Below are 23,598 nucleotides of genomic sequence, written 5' to 3'. Positions count from 1 at the left end.
TTGAATAATTTGATGTCGACATCCTATGGATGCATACTTCCTGTGCTTTAGTTAAATTCAGCATCTTTTTTGTCTTTTGAACGAGTTTTCACTTACCAGTGGTCTTATTTGAAATGACTCCACGTAGTTGGCTATTTTTTTTTTAAAGCCACAGTGGTATTTATAAAGTTCATGCTTTGGCTTCTTTCTACTTCCCCATTCAATTGCTCTCGGTTCATTTACGCACGGAGTTTGACGTTGAGAATTGGGTGCGCATGCGCCGTGAGAGTGAAGAACAATGGGCTTATTCGTCTTTTCCTCTTCCGTGCGTCATTTCCACCATTCAATCCTTCCATCCTCCAGATTAATTCCTCCTGCCTTCCCACCTTGCCCGGCGCCCTCCTCTCCACGCCTCTCCGAGATTGGCTTGTAGCTTGGAGAGGCGCCAGTGTGTTCACAGCCACCGAAGGCTGTTTGAGGCGAGCTTAACATCTTTATTCATCACTGGCGGGATGCTGGATAGCTCGAGAGCGAAGCATTTCGCAAGCGTTGCTCCCTGAGATCTTGTCGGGGCCCTTGAGAGAAGATTTGAACATTTGTGGACTTACGGGTAGGAGATCCCTAAAATGCAAAACCGAAGTGGTTTCATCACGATCGATATGCCTGCGGCTGAATTGCTCTTTAAGGTAGCAAGCGTGGGATTGCTATGCAGGATAAACATCTTGAAAAACTTGCTATAAACCTTGAACTCATGGGTGAATGGCAGTAGTGATTACATTGTCTCTTAGGCTTGTTTTTTTTTGTCATCTCCCTCTCTGCTTTCATTTGATTTCGGAAAATTACAATTCGGATTCTTCATCCCGTGAAACGTTTGATATCAGGCTGTACATTATCGTTAATGTATCTACATGTATGTATATTTTTATGTGAAAACCCTCCCCCCACTTGTTATTAAGTTTGTTGACCTTTAGCCCGAGGAGATCGAAACTTACAATATACTTGACGGTTAAAATAACTTAACGGTTAAAATAGTGTGCACTGTTGGTTTTCCTAAATTAAGTTCATCAGCTATCATACGGACAGTTTTTCGACGATCGCTAAGGACAAGGGACCGCACACGATCAATGTTGTCGTCAACACAGGTGGTTCAAGGTAGTCCCGACCTTACATCATCCATGGCGTCTTGTCGGCCATCTTTAAAACGCTTAATCCACTTGAAAACGGATGTTTTCTTCATACCATTGTCACCGTAAAGAACTGTCAACCCCTCAGTATTTTCTTGATAACTTTTACCCCAATTCACCCAAAAAACTTGATGTTGATTCGTTGCTCCTTGATTTCGTCAATTTCCATTTTCAACGAATAATAAAAACAAAGACAACAGAAACTAACATAACTGGCACCGTACGCACAGCTCGACGATCCGCCAAGAGCAGACGGCTCATTGGGGCTCAGGCAAATAGCGCCGCTATTTGGCGGGGCTATAGTTCGAATCATGGCCACCAGATTGCACCAGTTTGCCTATGTTTTTGGCAGACCACGTAAACATGGCAACGAGAGTAATCGTTTCATTTGATATGTATGGAACGAATAATTCAAAGATGGATGTCCAATTTCGTAAGTTATTTGGAAGCTTTTGTTTGTACGGAAAAACTGCAGCCATTGCGTCTTGTTTCTTCGGGCAAAAATTGAAAAAAAAAATGTTGATGGCAAATTTTATCTTTGAGTGGCATTCATTCAGAAATGATCAAATTTCCCGGACGGCCAAATATCATACGCCTCGGAAAATATTTCTTTGCATGCGCGTGCTGGCGTAGATATGACTTCACCGAGATTGGTGATGGATTGCATTAAATGCAGGAAACATTTCGAATGGGAGATATGTGACAATTGTTAGTACATCAGGGGATTTATATTAAAGGAAACGCCTTGATCGGAAACGGTTATGAGAAAAACAAAATTTGACCTTTTCCACAGATTTATTTGTAACGTGCAACGTGTTTCAGTTCATCGAACCATCTTCAGGTACAAGACAAGATTCAACATGTGATACATCATACCTGTTTGAGGAAGAGTGGGGGAGGGAGAAAAGAATGAGGAGTAAGGTTGGCGGGTACAAAGATTGGGATTATGGAAACCCCAAAGAAACGGAAACTAAAGAAATGGAGAGGTGAAAAGAGTATGTGGAAGGGGGGAGGATAAGAACTTGTGGTCATTATTGGAGGAAGGTGGCAGGTAGGAAGGAAGAATAAAGAAGGGTTAAGCGGGAAGGAGACGTGGAGGGGATGGAGGCAGGTTGAGGGATGGGGTAAAAGTGATTCTAGGAAGGACATTATCGGGGAAGGGTTGTTCGACACATACTGAGAGTGGAGGGTAGTCGGGGTGGTTGGATGCGGGAATACGCGAAGGGTGGAGTCAATAGGAGAGAGGGAGTTTCACCTTTTGCTGTGGAAACGGGATTCTGAGGATAGGAGAGTGGTTTACAAAAATATTGTCGATCAAAAGTTCTATCCTTTGCCGCAACAAAGACAAATTAGAACCCCTCTTACAATCCGGCATTTACAAGGTTAAGTGTGATTCCTGTGATGTATGCTACGTTGGCCAGACCTTTTTTATACTAGAATAAAAGAACAGGAAAGGTGCTGGAGGACTATTGATGAAACATCACTCTTAGCTAAGCATCTGCTACAGTTGTTCCACTCTTGTAAATTCAATCCAGAAATTCCACACTAAGAAAGCAAGGGCAAAAGACTTGATATTTTAGAGCAACTTGAAATTGTGTAATTAAATAGAGATCCTTCTTCTAGGGGAGAGACCCATCTCATCGGTCATTTAAACTTACTAGTTTATTTTTATTTCTGGCCAGTGGAGGAGGAACGAAGGACAGAGCTAATGATCAATCAATGCAACAATTTCAGAGTGTAAAAATCATTCGCCTTAACCGGGATTCGAACCCGGATCCCTCAATATCCGAGCTTTAGCTATCGAGGCGTCCTCTTAAACTTCTTCGGAACTAATTATCAGTGTTTAAATAATCTTAGAATTCTTTAAATTTAGTTTCTGTGGATTCTACTGATTGCACAAGTAGCATAGGCGTAAGATAGTGCTTCGTTGAAACTTACTTTTCTCTCACCGTTAGGCATGGACGACAACGGAATCATAGAAAATAAGATTATTACGAGAAAGTGCAATGCTAGGTAAGAATGATGAGAATTAAATGCGAGGGTAGGCTGAAAACTAATGCACAAAAATTACCTTCAGAAGTACTCCTGGTTGCATGTGGAAGTATCATTCCCCCCTCCACACGCATGCGCAGGTTTGAGGTCGTTACATTCATCCAGTGTATTTTGAGAAGCGTAAGTTTGGAGACGTGTTCTAGTGCTATGTCAACGCCAGTTAAACAGCGTGCTGTTATCGAATTTTTAACTGCTGAATAAATTACTCTTTTTGAGATTCATCGCCGTTTAAAGGCTGTTCATGGTGACGATGCTGTTGATAGATCTACTGTAAATCGATGGGTAGTAAAATGTCGTGGTTGCAAGCCTGGAAAAGCCATCATTGTTAATGAAACTCGCGGTGGACTTCCGATCACTGCCACAGATGATAAATATCGCAAACTCGTATACACCTCCGTGGGTTTAGATTTTGCGTGTGGTTTAATTCTCTTTCACGGGTGGTGAACTAACACCCCCCGCCACACGCCCCGGTGGCGGGTTGCGGGGTATTGTATGTTGATGTAGAAGGGTGCAGAGAAACCCGGCGTCGGCATGAGCCTACGAACGAAACGAAAACGTCTTAAAGAAAGGCGCCAAGGGGTTCATATGCAGTTGAACGTACCATTTTGACGGGCGGAATGCTCCGCTTGAGATGCTATTCACATAGCATCCCATGTTTTGGGATGCTCACCGAGTTTATGTGACTGATTTTCTGGAGTGAGGGGCAACGGTAAATTCTTTTCATTATATGCAGACTCTAAAACACCTCCGACGTCGAGTTTGTCGTCTTAAAGGGAGCTTGGCGCCAATAATCTTGCAACATGACAACGCTCGTTCACATACCTCGCTCGCAACTGGAGAGCCTCTGCGAAACCTGAAATTTGAACCGATTCCACACCCTCCTTATTCCCCCGATCTTGGGCCTTGCGATTTTTATTTCTTTCCTCAACTCGAGAGACACCTCAAGGGTAATCATTACACCTCGAACGATGAGGTGAAGGCAGCTGTCAAGTCCTGGATTCGAGAAAAATCGGAAGAGTTTTTCAGTGACGGAATGAGAAAACTTGTAACACGTTGGGAGAAACGTGTTAGCCTTAACAATGGTGACGATGTTGAAAAATAAATGTATGATTTTGAAACGTAAGAATTGCACTTGAATGTAATTTTCACCCGATCTGGGTATTTGTGTTTGCTCTCGCTCTACAAGCATATGCACATTCATTTTCAGCCTACCCTCGTATATAAACTAAAACATGAATGTGAAAAATGTGTTAATGGTGTAAGCCTATGCAGGGCACTTGCAAGAAAAAGAAGGAGGAAGTTAATTAAAGTTATCTGTTGGACGATAGCTTGCGGAGGACGGTCATTGAAGGAGCGGAAGGCAGGGAGAATTAAGAAGCACTAAATAAGCGCGTGTGTGTATATTACGCTCGTCCGTCGCATTCGGGCGGGGCGTCGCATATCCCAGGGGCCTGTGACGTTTCGCCCTAATAATTAATGCGATGTGCGCGTGTGTTTTATAAATAATTCAGTGTGCAGATTTTTCGGATTCGTTTGCGGCGAAAGTTGCGTTAAATTATCAGTCGAAGGTTCCCCCTGCCACTTGTTGGACATTGAATCATTTGAGATTCGCGGTCGGATCCATTATTCCCGAAGGACCATCTCCACCCCCGAAAAGTGTTCGCTGCTCTCTCAGTGCTGTGCTTTAATCTGCATTCCCCCCTCTCCCCCGCTTGTTGTGCAAACCTATCTCTCCGCATGACCTAATTAGAATGCCTTTAAATTAAGTAGTGCTCTTTACAATATTGCTGCTCTGCCTCTTCTGCTTTTAGGTTTCCCCTTCCATCCCTCGTTTCTCTCTGTGGGGGGTTACATTCCCTACCTGTGTCCTTGGGAGAGGAGACCATTATATATTGCATGTACATGTGGTAGTGGAATTTCGCCTTCTTACTTATCAAATTTTATCTTTCACGTTATTGGATAAATTTCTTGCTGCATGCTAAGGTGCAATTATTTGTTAGATGATAGTATATGTATTTTCATGCGTGTAGAATGAAAGGATTTTTGCATGAATGTTTACGCCACTGTGGGTATGGTTTTTTATGTGCATATGTGTTGATTTTGCATATGGTTTTGTTCCCTTTTACGGGTGGTGACCTAACACCCACCGCCACACCCCCTTGCGGCGTATTGCGGGGGGTGTTAACAAAGCGCAAAGAAACACGTCCAAAGAAACTGCATTCCAAATTTTCAGTGGCCAAACAACCTTACTCTTGGAAGAGAAGGCACTGAGTCATTTCCTTCTCTCCTTAGGAGAAGATGATTTCGCCACCTCTCTCCCCAGAGAAAGAGATCGCTCCAGAAATTACGCCCTTCTTTGCATATGTAATAGAAACACAAAGAAAGGACACTCACGTATGTAGTTTTGACGTTTCGACGGCACGACCGTCGTCATCAAAATGACGTTCTCGGGGAAGAGCGGAGAGGACATGTGTGGGGGAAAAGTGAGGGAAGGAGAGGTGAGTGACCAATAGGAAATGAACAAGAGGTGGGAGGGGATGTGTAGGTAGCTACTGGATGCATTCAGACTAGTTCAGCCCTGTGGCTTTAAATGACTGGGACACCCAGATGTGTGCCATTTCGCGGGTTCTCACCTCTATGATACTTGCAGATACTCACAGGTCTTCGTCACGGCTGATCCATGGACGAAAAACGGGTTCCTTTCAGGGCTGCCTTAAGCCGAGGGAACAAAGCGAAGTCTGCTGGGGCGACGTCAGTACTATATAGAGGGGTGAGACAGGGTTGGCACGTGGAGTTGGGCCAGGAACTCGCGGACTCGTAGCGCGTTGTGGCAAGGCGCGTTGTCGTGATGGAGTTGCCAGATAGCGGAAATGTCTTTTCTCGTCCTGATGACCCTTTTCCGGAGTCTTTCCAGCGCATCCACGTAGTAGGCAGTGTTAACTGTCTGTCTTTGAGGAGCAAACTCCTTATGGAGCACTCCTTTATTGCCTAAAAAGACGATGAGCATTGCTTTCACTTTTAATTTGCCCATTCTTGCCTTTTTTGGGCTTGGGGGACCGGTTGGTATGCCACTCAGAGCTTTGGCGTTTTGTTTCTGGGTCGTGTTCAAAAACCCAGGTTACGTCACCAGTGATGACGGTGTCCAAATAATTGATTGATTCTCAATACGTTGCAAAAGTTCACTTGAAATTTCCGCTCGATTGATATTTCGTGACACGGTCGACGCGCAGAGGTTTACAGTAACTCACGTCCTGTCGCTTCAGCAGCTTGGAGAGCACTGAAATTGGTTTTGCGTCAAAGCTTAGCGTCTCCCCCCACCTTCTCCAAGTGGTTCGATCGCACTCCGACCAATAGGAGCGGCTCGGAAAATGCAATTGCATTATTTTTGGAATGCACCCTGCATAAATCCCTGGGATTCACGTGGGGCTATCGTTATATCTTAATTATTGCTGAAAAATAATCGTGATTGAAACTTAATTTTTATTTTTTATTCTTAAGGTTCCTCTACTTAGTAAGCTTCCAGAGTTATGCATTTCCCCCGGCGTCTCTTGACTTTTCGAAGGCCGCCATTGTAGAACTTAGCAAATTTCGTCGAAAACCATTGTTCCACCTCTATGAGTGACGTCACTTGTGTTGTCAAATCTCCAGCACCGCAATGGTTTTTTTTCCAGTTTTGGGAGTAAGATAAAATAAAATCTTGGAACGTGATCGGAAGAATTGGTTGGATGTGGTAAAATTTCATAAGCCATATCGCCTTCATTGCCGGTCGCGCCGTGTTTGCTTCCGAAAAGTAGTCAGTAGCGGTGGAACCCAGAGTATTGGCACCTTGGTCACGTGCAGTTTTTCGTGAATGATTTTCCCACTCACTGCGGTGACTAAGATTAGTCTCATTCGTGATCAATTCGATTGTTGCTCTTCGTTCTAATTTGTAGAATAAAGTCCTCCACTTTCTTCTTCACTGTGGGGTGACGTCCTCCGTGAGTGATGGTCTCCCACCTTATTGGATCGTCTGTGAAGGACATGTGGGCAGTTTTGAAAATTTTCTTTTCCACCTCTCAAGTATGTCAAATGAAGGTCTATCATTTCCAGAAGCAGCCATCATTTCATTGTGAATTTACCGACCACAGTAGTTACCTTCCAAATGAAGGAACTTAATTGCACTCATTCTGCGAGTTACTTAAATCTACGTCTTCATGAAACTAAAGAATTCGACATTATTAGATATAATTTACAACATTATGTATATAGTGATCAATTAATATTCCGATTAAATTTTATCCAGAAATCACGGTTATTACCTAGTAATAAATACCCATAAACGATGCCCCCACGGAATATCTAGTTTGGTCCTGGGAAATATTTTCATATTACTCTATTTGTGTTCTTTTAAAATATCGAACTGGTCGATATAGGGAAAAATATCGATGCCCTGTCCATGTATCGTCGTATCGCACAGCTCTAGAAGAGTGTTTGTCTGCTTACTGGAAGATTGCGGATTCAAATCCGGGCGACTTCTCCGGTCGCCCCAAGCTGAAATCTTAGATGTGATTTTTCTGGGTAACAGAACTTTACGAGAAAACGCATTCGGCCGAGGAAATGGAATTGCATCTTCCTCCCCCACTCCATCTTTTTATGCTTGCATTTCACGTATGTCGAAGGGCTTGCTTCGTTCGAGGGAAAGTCATCCTTGACTTTCCAAAACCAACCTCTTGGATTGACTGCTCTGGTGGTTCTTAAAGATTCGAATTATTTGCCCTCAAGTTAATCACTCTTTCGTTTTGTTAGATTTGTTTGCTTATATCACAACCACTTTTTGCGAATGATGTGTTTTTTTAGATTGTGTAAACCATTGTTCAATAAGAGCTAACTAAGAAAACAACATTTGTCTCGCAAAATTCATTTTTATTCATCAACATAATCACCTTTAAGAGCTATACACAATCATTCCTACGCTTTTCTAACTTTTCGATGCCATGCTTGTAAAACGATTTGTCCTTACCCTCAGAATAAGCATCAGTTGATCAGCGATGATTTCCTCATTCGAGGCAAATCTTTTTCCCTGGAGTATCTTCTTGAGACCACAGCAAACAGCCAGTAGCCACTGGAGGCTAGATCTCGAGGGTACATTTGGTGGAGTGGGGAAGCAGATTCAAGCTCAACTCGTTCAATTTGACCGTTGTTTTCATTGACTTGTGGGACGGTACATTGTCTTGATGAAAGATGATTTTTTTTTATTCTTCATGTGCAGTCGTTTTTTAAACGAAAGTCGTAAATTATACCTTGCGCATGCCAAAATAATATCCCGTTCAATTAGTCTCGGAACTAGGTTAGGATAATATTTTTGTTTGGAAACAACATTTGCAAACTTGCGCGTGAAATCCATCTCTATTATCGCTCACCACACCCGCCTTTGCGCAACGCCATTGTGTTTTTTCATCGTAGATAGTTCCCACCTTGTTCGTGCTGTCCAAAGTCCGCCCCCATTTCTCCCAACTAGCAAACAATCTCCATCCTTCGGCAGACTCATGCGTTCCGATGCCACTACTCACTTCTCTCTTATCTCCTGCCTCATTTTTCTCTTGCCTTTTTCCTACTCTCTCTCTTACTTCGCCCATGTTGTTCTATTCGATTACTGATATTTCAAATAGCATTTCCGTGCCAAATTGATTTAGAAATACCGGTAAGGTCCTTTGCAAATCTTCTGATCGCAACCTTTTGATTGCGACACTCCAATCCTTCGTGTGTTAAATTTTGAAAGGAAGGCGCGCAATACTGATGAATTATTCCGAAACAGGATTCAGAAGGCGGCATAGAATTTGGGTGTTCGGAAGGGAAGTTCCTCCTGGGTGTGGCATTGTCTCCTTAAGCGTATTGGACGGGGTGAGAGAACATATTCGTAGAGCTGTAGTAGGGGAAGAATTAGGTGAAAATTCAGCTGATAGTTTATCAATTGATATTAGGTAGTCTACATTTTTTAAGTTAGTTTTCGGATGGACAGATTGAAAAAATTCATCTCTGCAATTATTAGCCTCACTTAACACGACAGAAAATGACACCCTCCATTAAAATGGATCCTTCTTCAACTCCTCTCCCCTTCTATCTCCCTACATGTCGTGAAAATTGTCTTCATCACCCTCCTCCGCCTAACTCGCTTGCCTTTCTATCCCCTCTCTGCCTTCAACATCCCGTCGACAATCGTAATGCCCAGCTACCCCCTCTCCTCTCTCATCCCGCATTGCACTTCCTCGTTTGTTTAGCTTTCCTTCTATGTTACACTATCCATTCTTCTCCGCCCTCACATCTCGAAAACCTCCCAATCTGCATCCCAATTTCCTCTCGATCCCAGATCCATGGAAGTAATTAAAGTCACAAGCGTTAAACATGCTATGGACTTGAGAAAAGACAATAGTCCTCGCCAATATTTGCGCCGTCGAAGTCAATAAAATAGTTATTTATTTAAGCGTTTCTTTAATCTTTTCTTGTGGAATTCGTCACTGAAATTCTTCAGGTAAGAGTTTTTTCAATTGTTCAAAAATGCACCATTATATCAGGTTGATTGGCGCCTCTTTCCCTATCGGATACTTGCTAGGGCCAACCCCCTGGGGTTGATACCAGTGGTATTTAAATGTTATGTCCCTTGTCATGGATCTGGTGTACATTCATCAGTTTGGGAGCTCTTCAAGCGATGTGAAAACTCCGACGATTTATATTATATATATATATATATATATATTCGTACGTATTGAACTCAAAGGTTCCTGACTCTGCTCGAATCATGTCGTTATTCCTTCTTTGTTTGACAAAACATGCTCTTACTCCGGGTATGGTTTGAATTTTATTGAACATGTTAAAGAATACGTCTACATTTCATGCTTTGTGAATTATGGCATGATGTGCGTAACACTCTCCGCGTAATTAGTTTCAAATTTTCAGGTGAAGTTTTATGATGTGAGTAATGCGATGATTTTTAGAAGAGGGGAGCATGTGCTCTTCGGGTCATCCCGCGTTTATTCGTGCTTGAGTAAGGGCTGCATGCGGTTGAATGAATTCAAGGAATTCTCCTGGTAATTTTATTATTTTATCTGCTGTAAACGAGTCGACTTTTCTTATTTTGAACCTCATGCATGCCTTTTTACCGTTCCCATTCAAAATATGCATGGTAAAAATATCAGGGCTATTTATTTCTTTTTTATTTCTCTTATTAATCGAGACTTATCATCATATTTTTAAAATCATATCGCACTAATTAAAATTAGTGATTCATTTTTTTATTTCAATGACAATTTCATACTTCCCTTGCAATATTATTGTTTTACCTTTTCGAGCCCGACCGGAGCTATCCCCATTCCTTTTATTATTATGCATATTTATTTTGCTCTGTTTTAAGGTAATTGTGTTGTGCCAATGTATAGTAAGCTCCCTGTTCAATGTTGGTTATGAACAACACCAAACATTATCTAATCGTATTGCGTGACATTTTTTTGTTCTCTATATCTACGTGTAATTTTTTGTATCAAAACTTGTAAATGTAATTTGTGATTTATGCGAAATAAAACGTTTTATCCCACTATGTGTTTCAGGACCTCCGTTGTTGAAACAGTGTGGTTTGACTCCCCGACAAGATTCCTGATTAAAATCGCTCCGCAGATCTAGAAAATAACTGGTAAGAGAACTTTCAAACCCTGATTTTTTATTAACCAACCATTGGAATGTTTAACACCTAGATTTCTTCAAAATATTTGACAAGCTAACTTATCCCGTGATTCCACGATCTTGTGTGTGTTTTTACGTCCGATAGGATTGCGCGTGCGCGAGAAAATTCAGAACTCTCGCAGAGGGTGTGTTATTGCTCGTGTTCCAGACGTGGCAATTGCGATGAGGCCGTATCTATATTGATGTGGGGGGTGGGTGGGGGAGAGGGGGCACTCAGCCGCGTACAAAGGTTGGCTTCGTAATTGGATGGTGTCTCTCCTTGCACACGACCAGGCGTAAGAGAATACGTACGAGATGGCTTTTATCTCGAAGATAGCATCTTTGCGCACGAAGGTGAAGTTTTTCCGTGCGCAATAGCGATTTTGATGTGGTCGCAAAAGGGGGACATGCAATTTGCATTAGTATGATAAGAAGCGGTTTTGTTTTGCCGCTAAATTATTTTTATCCGCGTACCCATTCAGGAGAAATTTCGATGCAATAACTCCAGTTCCTCCATTAGCCCTATTGGAGAAATATCGACTGCATAACCTGCTGGTCCAACGTGACCTACTCCGCGTTCACGATGACTTAATTAATTTGACGTGCGATGCCTTCCTTAAAGAGTAACTCTTATTCCGCACATTCTAAGACATGAAGCATTCGCGATTCACTAGCGAGTAGCAAATAATGACGAGAATGTTTTACTCCTTTCGGCCTTTCCGCTGCTAACACGACTCGCATCCACGTTCTATCGTGATGAAGTGAATCGGTGAAAAACGGATGGCTTTCGCGGGCGCGGGAATGAGTCACGGCTTGCTTCGTTCCACGGGCGCCAGACATTGGTAGAAGGAGACAGTTTTGGTTGGTTAATGCAGACCCATTCCACGCTTGCTGGAGATAAGAGACGGATATGGAGCTGGGCTAAACGAAGAGATATTAGTCCGTGTGCTAGATCTCGCAAACAACGCTTCGGGTTATTAGTGCCGCTCGCGGAAATCTCGCGCCAAAGTTTTCGGAGCCTTCTCGTAATTCTTGCTGGGCTTCGCCATTAACAGGGCGTGGTGCCTGTCGGTTTACAGATGATTCTCTCCATCGGATTTTCACTGATCTCGGGAAGAGAAACTTTTTCACACTTCCGTCCGAACGAGGAATAGTGTGTATGTCACCATGGTGCTTTTTTGTCTAACAAAACTTAAACTGCAATTAGCAGCGTCCTAAATTGTATTTGCCCGTTTTTATGATAAGTCATTAAGATTACGGATGACGTAAGATGTTTTCTCCAGTCACGTTGTTTGCTCGTTAGTCATCTCGTGCGAGTGGTCCTCGACGTTTTCCTTTTAAAACTTTCTTTTAAAAAAGGTGAATAATATTTTATTTTACATAGCACGAATTTTTTTATGAAAGGAATTTTACGTTCTGTTTAATATGCAGCGGTCAAATTCGAACGGTCTGTACATACATATACACATGTATATATGTGTGTACAAGTTAGAGTCTTACTTAAAGAAGGCCTCGGCGAAGGCCGGAGGCTCAAACAATCTACAATGTGCGTATGCTTGATGTGTTATGTTTTACCTGTTTTATTTTGTTTTCTATTTTGCCGTCATATTGCTCTCGTGAGTTCTTCTATATCGTCGTATCGTGTATTTTCCCATAATCACCTTATAAATGAATGTTTACCTTCTTTGTTGCAATGTTTTTGGTACATTTATGCATGTAAACGACGAGGGTTTAGGTGGAAGAAGTGGTTATCCAGTCTCAATCTCGCCCCAATAAAGACGTTGTTTTATTATCATTATTAATATTCACCCTTTTCGAGAAAATATCAATCAGATAGTAACTCCAGTCATTAATTGGGGTCGGATTTAGTTTCATGCAATCCCCAGTCATTCGAGCTTTGTAAATCTCCAGGAATTTATTCGTCCGTCTTCCCACCGCCAACGAGCCCCATGCTGTATGCTTCACTCTCACAATGCGTGGGCACCCCTCTTCGTCCGTCCCCGCCTTCACGAATCCCTGCTCTGCGTCTTTCTCACCTCTTGGTTGCCGATGGGGAGGGCTGGCGTTGGCGCGGACGCCCGGCGCCTCCCGCACTTCCGCCAATCACCCGCATTTCCCACCTCCGTTCCAGCCGTCTTCGCGGTCGTCCGCTGTGTTGTTTCCGTTGCTGCTGCTCCTCACTCGTAGTTTGCTGGTGCTGGTGTCGCCTCTACACTAACGGGTCTTTCACCGTCGCCGGAAACTAGGTGCTGTTTTCTTTCACGGCCAGAATTACTGCATTTATTTCCACGATAACCACGCAAGGGTTCATTCAACCTTGATGTGTTTTATTTCCGTCGAATTCGACTCTGCGGAGTGATACAGGGTCGCACCCAAAAGTGGTAGGACTGATTTTTTTACAAGAATTTTATTGACGATATACTTACATCGACTTAATAATCTTCAAAGTATGCTCCTTGAGCTGCTACACACTTAGTATAACGTTGCTCCCATTCCCCGTACGCCCGCTGGAAATTTTCTTTGGGGATGCCGTTGATGACCCTCGTCGAAGCCTCTTGAACGGCCTTTATCGAGTCAAAAAACGTCGTCCCTTGAGCTGTCTTTTCATCAGGGGGAAGAAGAAGAAGAAGTCCGGTGATGCCAGATCGGGAGAATAGGGCGGGTGCGGCAACGTGGCAACGCCGTATTTGGCCAGGAGCTGTTGGTCGACACTCAGAATTTTCGGCATCATCTTGGCGCACACCTTGCGCATGGCCAAATCCTGTTAAATAATGCGTTGGACGTTGGATGCAGACAGACCCAACTGGTCTGCAATTTCTTCACTGGTTAAGCGTCGGTCTGTGTTCAGCAGTGTCCTCACTCTGTCCACATTCGTGTCGGTTCTTGCCGTCGACGGCCGTCCGGAGCGATGGTCGTCTTCAACGAGCTCCCTACCCTCTTTAAACAACTTGTGCCACTCAAATACTGTGGAACGGCTTAAGGCAGTGTCCCCATAAGCCTGCTTGATCATATCGAGGGTCTCAGTTGCCGTTTTCCCGAGTTTCGCACAAAACTTCACGGAATAACGTTGCTCTAAATTCAGATTTATTTTGTTTTTCGACGCGGACAAAAAACTTGCTTCACTAAAAACGGTGTCCTCACTCAACGACAGCCCGCAGGCGACTGAGGTTGGTGTCGGTCTGTTGCTAAGAGCCCCCTCCACCTTACCCTGGCAGGCAGACCCCCCTCCACCGCTCCGTTCGCGCCAGAGAAAATCAGTCCTACCACTTTTGGGTGCGTCCCTGTACATCATTGGTGCTGATTTCCCTGGCTTGGTGTGCCGTTTATTGACTACTCAGTGTTGACGCGAATATATATCTTGGCACGAATTTTGCCGCGAATGTTCAATATCCTACCAATGGACGGAATATTTCTGTTATCATTCCAGTTGGTCTATCGTGTAATGTATGGCTTTGGACAACCCCTGGACGCTACCACAGTTCGTGGGAGACTTTTGAAGTCCTCTACACAGCGAGCTCACCTTTTATTGTACACTGGGGGCGGCGAACCTATGTCACGCGTGTCCAAAGTGGCTTACAAAGCTAGGAGGGTGATACGGGCAACTCCGCGTTGGAGTCGGTTGGCACGACAGTCAGTTGTATTCTCTTATTGTTTACGTAAAAGTTGGCACTCTGTCGCGGAAAGGTTTTGCAATCCCTGCCCTACACTATGACCTCCTTTGCGTCAGAATCGCTCCCATCTTCCTTGACTTCGTTCGTGTTTCTTGTTTTATTTATTCAGTTTTTCCTCCCTATTAAAGTTGTTCCCACTTTCACGGATCTAATTTTCTCATTACTTCTCAACATCTCTTTAAGTTTCCATTTAATTACTCTGACAAATCTTTTTCACAAACGTATGTCTAATTCTGCTTCGCTTGTTTTCTTCTCCCTTGATATCTGGATCATGCTAGTTATGTAGATTTAAAGATTTTAATGACATGTGTGCCGAGAAGTTTAGAAGTGTTAATTTGAAATATTGAGTAACGCACAGTTCATGTAGAAGACGGGAGTTGGAAGGTTATTTTGTTTTAAATCTGCATCTTGGCACTTTATTTTTTTGTCGGTAGCAATGGTGTGATCGTCTTAGCCATTTACATTTTTCGAACACAATTCTTCCTCTGCGTAATCGAGGCTATATATCCGCCGTCGGTAAATCGAGTTTCATTCGCCTTTTCTTCGAATGTATTGTCCGTCCATCCATCTTGCATTCTTACCTCTCACGTATTCTACATCTACTTAATACCCCGCAGCCGCCGCAAGGGCGTGTGGCGGGGGGTGCTAGGGCACCACCTGTAATTGAGGAAAAAACCGCATGCAAAAGCCACAAATTTCTAGTCCGTAGACAAACATGGTATACATTCATGCGAAAATCCTTACACCCCACACACACACAAACTACCAACTAACATGCTCATGAACCTGCAAATGTACCTGATATATTTGCAATGCTTAATTTTGTTCCGACTTGTAAATTAAATGTGTTTAATATTTCTAAAGTGACTTCGGTTTCTTAACATTATGGTTCCTGATTGTTCGGGGAAAGAAAGAGTATTTGTATCTATCCGTACTGGGATCTATCTCCCTTATTTTATTATATTTTGGTCTTATCAACATAAGTAGCAATATGGGGCCATTATAATTCCTTTAGTGTCATCGTTTAACACGTTTGTTCGGAACCTTACTCAAAGTCTAAGCCTTGCTTTTTTCTCTTCCTATCTCAAGTGGTTCCCAGCCTAAATCCCTTAAGAGACCCGTCAGACTTGTGTTCTTATCATAACAATTTTTAGTGAATCTATCGGATTTTCTCTGGACTTTATCTAATTCTTTTTGTCAAATTTTCTCCCGGGGATCTCAAATACTTGCGGCATATTCCAAATGAGGCCTAACTATAGAGCGAAATAACACCCCTCTTTAACTTTCTCATTAGATTTCCCCAACACCCGTTTTATGAAGCCGGGTTTCTTTAAAGCGGATCCGCATATTTGTCCTGTTATGTGCTAATATTATAAGATTGAAATACTGGAAAACTGTTCGTTTTATCGCTTACACTTTAGATTCTCCAGGAAAAAATTACTGCAAGTTCTTCTACTCGCACCGGGAAAGTCCGTCAGATGCGATGAGAGTGTGCGAGAAGGAATGAATAATTTTCAGCCGGGAATCAATTTCAGAAATAGACTTTTTTATAGTGTTATGGTGGCCAATGTTTCGGTTGACAGATCCCTTGCTGGAGCATAAACGGGCGTGGGTTGCGTTCCACCAACTCGTAAAGCAAACGGAGCCGTCATTTCGAATGGCCACGGAAATTTCCCGACCGTCTCAACGAGCGCTCGGCATTTCAAAGAACAAAACGTTCGTGTGTGTTCAGTCGCGTTCGAGACGAAGGGAAGGATCGACCATGACGCGAGTGTTCACTTCGAGGGCCTTAAAATCTGAACCAGTGCTCAGAGCGAGAGATGCTACCTTCTGTACTGGCGGTAAAGGAACTACGAATCTCAATATTTTGCCAGGAAAAGAAGATTTTCGGCGGTTGACGTTTGACTGTTTCGTTTAGAATTTTTTCTAACCAATTTTAGGAAGTAGTTTAGCTAAATTAATTCAGAGCGGCTTTAAACTCTATACATACCATCAATGTTCATATTATTTCACTTATGCTCCTGCAATAAGCCTCGACTTATTCTAACCTCCTCAGAATGAATTCTAATTGAAATTTTTCCATCTAGCATCATGCATACATATATTTTGTCACAAAATGTTGTGGTTATATCATTAGTTAAACATTCTTTAGGTGTTCAGTTTACTCTATTTTGTGTTGCAATTCCTTTAGTTTCATCATAATATTTTCCTACTGCGATAGATACTTAAAATTGTATCAGTATATGATTGATATTCCTATTGAATTAAGATATAGGAAGACGTGTAGTCAACATAGAACAAGTAACGGATAGAACATTGCTAGTAAAAATAAAAGCAGAACCGACCAACTTGGTTATCATTCTTCTACTTCTGCTTCTAATTAATACACCGCAAGCCGCCGAAAGGGCGTGTGGCGGGGGGTGTTAGGACACCACCCGTAATTTAGAAAAGAAAAAAAAACCGCATGCAAAAACCACACAATCATACATCCACAAAAAAACATGGCACACATTCATGCATGAACACTTACACCCCACACACATGCAAACACTCATACTACCAACTAACATACACATGCACCTGAAAGTATACCTAACAGCTTTGTAGTGTTTAATGTTGTTCCGACTTGTAAATTAAATGTTTTAAATATTTCTAAAGTGACTTCGGTTTCTTACTATTATGATTTCTGTTTGTTCGGGGAAAGAATGAGTATTTGTATCTGTCTGTATTAGAATCTACCTCCATTATTTTATCTTTGTGGTCTGATCTACCTAAGTAGTGTGGGGCCATTATAATTCCTTCAGTATCATAGTTAAACTCCTCGTTTGTTCTGAACCTTTCTAAAAGTCTAAGCCTCGCTTTCAGCATTTCAGCTAAGCAAGCATTCAGGTTTACATGCCACTGAGCAAAAATACGGAGGAAGAGGCCGAGAGGATGTGCGATCAGTTAGAGGACATAATCGCGTGTGTTCCTGCAGGGAAACATTTGATAGTGATGGGGGATTGGAATGCGACGGTAGGCGGAAGGAGAGATTGTGATGAGCTGGAGGACTACGGTTTAGGCACAAGGAATGATCGCGGGGAGAAAGCAATTGAGTTCTACAGGAGACAGGAGTTAGCCATCACCAACTCTTGGTTCAGACACCGCGAAAGGCGCAGGTATACATGGAAAATGCCAGGTGACTCAGAAAGGTGTCAGCTAGATTATATTCTGGTTAGACACAGGTTTAGGAACAGTGTGATAAATTCGCACAGCTTCCCGGGAGCGGATGCGGACTCAGACCACAATTTATTTGTTATGAAAGGTAGCGTCCGTTTCAAAAAGATGAGGCAGGGGCGGCGGGTCAGAAAACGGAATGTAGAAGCATTAAATGGATTTACAAGGAAAGAGTACCAACAGACTGTAGAGAAAACCATAGAGGACGGTAAAGACCTGAGTACTATTGAAGAAAAATGGGAATGTATCAAGAAAGGGTTATGGAAAGCTGCAAAATAAACACTATGAACCGTTAATGGGAAAAGGACTAGGAAATCATGGATCGCGGATTAGATGATTAGAAAGATAGATGAGAGAAGAAATGGAAGAATGTAAACAGACAGTACGCGACTCCGCGATCGACACCTGAAGTCATTTGCGCCATCAGCGACAGGTGGGAAATTCAGTATGGGTTGGATGTGCGGAGAATGGTGAAGAATGGGTGGAGAGGTACTCGGGTGTCGGTATTACCCTACTCTTGATGAAAGACGCGTAGAGATCAACAATTTATCGTCCTATTCGACGGACGGCGTACAGCACACTCCACTTTAAGTGCTTTCCACACGGCGCCCAAGCAGCATTTGTGCCTCTGAAAAATGCTTGCTCCTAACGAGATGCGAACTAGTGGCCCTTTTGACGAGAGGCCCTAAGTCAAGCCACCGAATATCCTATAGACTTGCGATTTAGAAGAAAATATCTGTGGCATTTGAGGATTGTAGTGGCCAGCCGGCGTTCGGGGTAGTTTTGCTGCGCACCTATTGATATTTAGATAGTTTAGTTCCCTACCAGCCACTGTTAGGGTGTGGCAGATGGGGGATACCCGCCAAGCTAATTTTGACCCGAATATGACCTTGCCGCGGTCGGACAATGTTATTCTGATCTCTCTTCGTGCGTGGGAAAAATGATATCTTAAACCTATCTGTACTGCACTTTATCTCTCTAATTGTACTGACATGATCTCGTACCGAAGTACGATGGGAGTGATAATACATTTTCAACATCACTGCTAAAGAGACGCCTATCCAATTTATGCCATGAATTTAATCTGTAATTTAACCTTCCCTCCATAGAGTGATTCCCAGCATAGTTCCTCTAGTATTTTGGTTACGCTTCTAAGTTTATTATGAGAACGTTTGACAAATTAAGCTCCTCACGCAGCTCACCCAAAGCTCCTGCACGCTATCCAATTCGGCAATCAATCCAATTTCGTGAGGAAGTGAATGGTCGTGAGTGAGGGTAACGCCTAGGTATTTAATCGAGTTTGCACATTCCATTGCCATTGGGTTACTGACAGGCGAGTAAGGGCAGAGGTTAATATTAGCGAAGTGTCATGCGTGCGTGAGTGAGTAATTCTAAATCCGGGTTCCTCATTATAGGAACGGAAAAACAACTCCGTGTACTGCAATCGGAGACTTCCTCCTCGATTGGTTAGCCAACCGATGTCTAGATGCAGAACTCTCTATTGTGAAGCGGTAATCAAAAATGGCTGGAAATGTCGAAATACAAGGAACGTGTTGTGGTCACGTTTTTTTTCAAATAGCAATCTCGATAATGTAGAACATGAGATATGCGAAAGGAAGGCATTAAGCAGGGCTTTGGTTGTGCTATTTCGTTGAATTTGTATCGGTAGAAGTTGTGAGAATCTGACTATGAAAATAAACAAATACTCTTCAAATGCCCTGGTTTGAACTTAGAATATTTTTTTCATTCAAATCATTTACCTCGCGATTGCTTCCCCTTTTCTGGTCTGATCGTGGGGTTTTAAGGGAAGATCTTGTAATTGAGATCAATTACCTAGACTATCTACTTAGACCCAGTATGAATGTATTTTTAAATCTTTGACTTGAAGTATGTATATTCGTCATTTTTAACGGTAGAATTGCACCTTTTTATCCCGCAAGCATTGCGTGTATCCTGTCTGTGTCGTTTGCAATCGGGTATCATATTTCATTAAAAAGAGGAGGGGTTTAGCAATGGCCTGACGGTACTGGTCCATTTTTGGGCTTAACTGCTGATATCAAAAAATCAACAGTGACATGGTCCAGAGGGTTTAATATTGGGGAATATCTCGTAATAAATTACATGAAAGAAGAACGTGCAAAAATATGTTACAATTTAAGTTATGATATTTTAATCAGTGCACTTTAAGACTGGGATATATCACTTTTCAGAGTCAATGGGCTGTACAATTGACTCCCAGCAATGGAATTCTACGTGAAATCATGCTAACAAATACAAGAAGAAACTCTATCACAAGAAAAGGCAAATCCGCGCGTATACCTACCCGCAAGTATTGCATATTTCCGTTTCTGGGAGGGAGATAAGTTTAGGTGAGATTATTTCTTTAATAAGGGCAACTTCAACGTAAAATCTCACACAAAAACTTATCTCGAATCATGCAAAGCTCATTTAGTTTTTTTCAACATGGAGGAAAGTCAAATAGGTTAAAAAACATTTTAAAAACGTATTGCCAAATTGCGAATCAATGTTTACAAAAGCTGATAAACAAAAATATTCATCGCGTAATCCTAGTGGCAGTATTTATGGGAGGCGACCGATAGGTTATATGCGCCATAAGGGATGAATGGGATAGGAGGAAGGGTGTAGAGAAATCCGGCGTCGGCATTAGCCTACTCTTTACGAAAGGTCACTAATTTCCACGTCCCATCCAACGGACGGCGCATTCACTCGAAGTGCTCTCCACAAAGCTTCTCAAGTAGGGATCGGGATACCAGTGAAAAATATCTGCCGCGCGTGGGATTTGAACCCGGATCCTCTCGGGAAGGAAGTAAAGCCAGTACATTAGCCACCGCACAATCACGGTCCTTTGCTCATTCAAGTACAGGTTGGGGTCGCCTTCCCTAAAATAAACTACAGGGTACCTGTAGTTTATTTTAGAGAAGGCGACCGACTGCTGAGGTCATTTGCGCCATAGGGAATGGACAGGAAAGGATGAAGGGTGGAGAGAAACCCGGCATCGGCATTAGCCTACTCTTGTCGAAAGGCGCCAAGGGCTCCGCGGTTTAACTTCCCATCCGACAGACGGCGTACTCACTCAAAGTGCCATCCACAAAGCACCTCAAGTAGGGATCGAGATACCTCTGAAAAATATTCAACACCGCCGGGATTTGAACCCGCGCCCTCTGGGTGGGAAGCCAGTACATTAGCCCCCGCACCATCTCGATCCCCTTTGCTCATTCAATAAAAAATTATGAGAAACTCCATTTGCTGCTGGAGTGATCATTTATGTTATCACCACGACAACGGATGGATTATCCTGAATGAGCATCGGTTTCGTAAATTTATCAGCGGTGCATTTGCTAGCTGGTAATTGGAAATATCATGAAATCCTCGATTTTAATGTTTTTTAAATTTTTTGATTAGGTGTTCATCTTAGATATTTATTTTAAAAGTGTCAAATACAAGCTTTCATCGACATTCACATAATACCCCGCAAGCCGCCATTAGATCGGCGTGTGGCTGGAGGTGTTAGATCACCACCCGTAAAAGAGAACCAAACCACATGCAAAATCAACAAATCCATGCAAATCTACACCCACAGTGGCGTATGTATTCTCGCAAAAACCCTTTCAACTTACACGTATGAAAATGCATATAATATCAACCAGCAAAAACATGCACCTATGTAGTTAACATTCAAATAATCTTCATGAATACTCGACCAAAGTCTGGTTTTTCCAGGAGGCAAGATTTATTCGTTGCAGTTCGCACTTCAATAGCCTTCATTGGCAAAAGCTGTTTCTTCAAGGCATCATTGTTGCTTCATTTTTCATAGAATGCGATTTAAGAAATAATATATTCACGGCGATATTGAGAGCATTTTTAAGGTGAGTTGTGGCTTTGGGGGATGGGTCCTTAGTTGAACGCGAAAACTTGTCCGTTTAGATGCGGTCTTGGATTATTTCATTGCAAACTGACTGAAACCAGACTAAAGGAGGACTCAAGGATCCGTTGCTCACAAAGGAAATCTATTGGTCGGTGGTTGGAAATACGGATATTCACATGTGATCCGCAACCGGAGTAGTTGCTCATTTTTTAGCCCTTAGAAAAAAAAATACTTCTCATACTTATGTTTCGCGGAAAAGTGTAGGAAATATCAAAAAGGAAAAAATGTGTAGACAATTTTTTTATCGTTTTTTAGCTCGGTTTCAACGCGGCCAATTTTTTTACGGATACAATAACCGCGGACGATTAATGCCCAAACTTTTGAGGTCGCTAGGTAGCGTTTTGATCTAGAGGAGACCGCACGTCCATGATGCTTCCATTCTCGTTCGATTTTCTCTTAAGCCATATTGGCATGCTTTCCTTTGATCTCGTCCTTTGTCCTTTGATGCAAGATTTGTTGTATCCAACTTTCACTATTCCTGAATCTTTTTTATCTCTGTTTTCATCACTGTGTCACTTTTCATCCAGCTCTAGTTGCGGGTTTGGGATTTCGAGGAAGCTTTCGGAAATGTTTATAAAAAAATCGCTGAAAGCTACTTTTTTTTTAGAAGGAAACCTTTTGTAGTTCGTTCAAAGTTGGTAGTTCTTTCATGATTAAATGCTGTTGTAATTTCTGCTGGTAGTAAAAGTTAAATTCTACGAGGGTAGTTGCTTAGGAAAGGGGACGTTATCTCCTTCCTCCTCTCGAAATTCTTTAGCTCTGAGAGGGAAGGACGAAGGTCTTCGCCCGTCCCCGTCGTTATCGTTATATTTCATTGTATCCTTCTTCATCCAAACGTGAAATTAACGGGTGAAATTAAACGTTTTTCTTGCGTTCTCAATTATGAGTCCAAGTTTCATTGCAGCCATCATTTATGTATGTAGGATATGTATGACATTATGTTAAACGTTTTTCGCTTTACAAGTTCTATCTCAAAAGTAGTATGACATATTTTTTCCCGGATAGACGGGTGGTGGTTTCTCTGGCTGGGTTCGATGGAGGAACACAAATTATTTATCCTCTCCCTAAGATTGGATTCCACAATTTTGAGTCGGAAACGCTTGATTTTAATAAATTACTGTTTAAATGGACGAATGGATAAGATGGAAGAGCACGTATCTTAAGCATTAATGAATGTTTTCATGGGCTATTTTTTATTAACTGAATTAATATGTCCTTTGAATTGATTTCCCGAAAAAAAATTAAGCTTCCCGATCAACCAGGGAATAAAATGAAAAGAACTGCTGGTTATGCCACAACAGTAAATTTAACTGAGTCGTCTGCCGATGTGGATTCAACTGCATCCATTTCAAATTGTAAAAATCATTCGCTTTGACCTGGATATGTATTGCTAACATGGAAGTCATTACAGAAATTGAGGAGCATCTTAAAAATCCACGTTAATTTGAAACAGATACCTTTGCAAGACATTGGGGAAATCGCCGTGTGATATTTTTTTTTAAATTACTTGCTCTACTTTTGTCTTGCTTGTTAGAGTGGACAATCTTGTATATCCCGATAACTTGAGCTAGTGGCAGATGAGGAGTAGGAGTATGGGCGTTTAAATAAATAAGTGATAAATAATAAATAAGTTTCAGACTACTTAGTTGTATTACTGATAGACATATCACCCATTTTTGGGAGAGAAAATAATTATTAGCATTCGAAACAATCCCAAAAGGTGTCATTTATTTCCGTTTGGCAGGTCCGTCGGGTCGGAAGGAAAGTTCCACGGCGCCGCCGTCGTAATGGCTAGGCCGGAAACTTTTCCATTTCGCGGGCCACGATCAAAAATAGGCGATGTTTCTCGTGGATCGCC

At 42.3% G+C, this 23,598-nt stretch overlaps 1 protein-coding gene across 1 annotated transcript in view; it reads left to right on the top strand.

Moving 5' to 3' along the window:
* The window catches only part of rdgB (retinal degeneration B), a 321,056-nt gene that overhangs the window by 62,750 nt on the left and 234,708 nt on the right, over positions 1-23,598 (top strand). The window contains exon 2 of the mRNA XM_071593315.1: positions 10,796-10,878. The gene's annotated coding sequence lies outside the window, so the exon portion shown is untranslated. The remainder of the gene's footprint in view (positions 1-10,795; positions 10,879-23,598) is intronic.

This window comes from Hetaerina americana, unplaced genomic scaffold, assembly GCF_022747635.1.
Source record: "Hetaerina americana unplaced genomic scaffold, ioHetAmer1.1.p SCAF_55, whole genome shotgun sequence".
Lineage (NCBI taxonomy): Eukaryota > Metazoa > Arthropoda > Insecta > Odonata > Calopterygidae > Hetaerina > Hetaerina americana.
The sequence above is the reverse complement of the archived record's forward strand: the minus strand, read 5'-3'. Positions and strand labels throughout refer to the sequence as shown.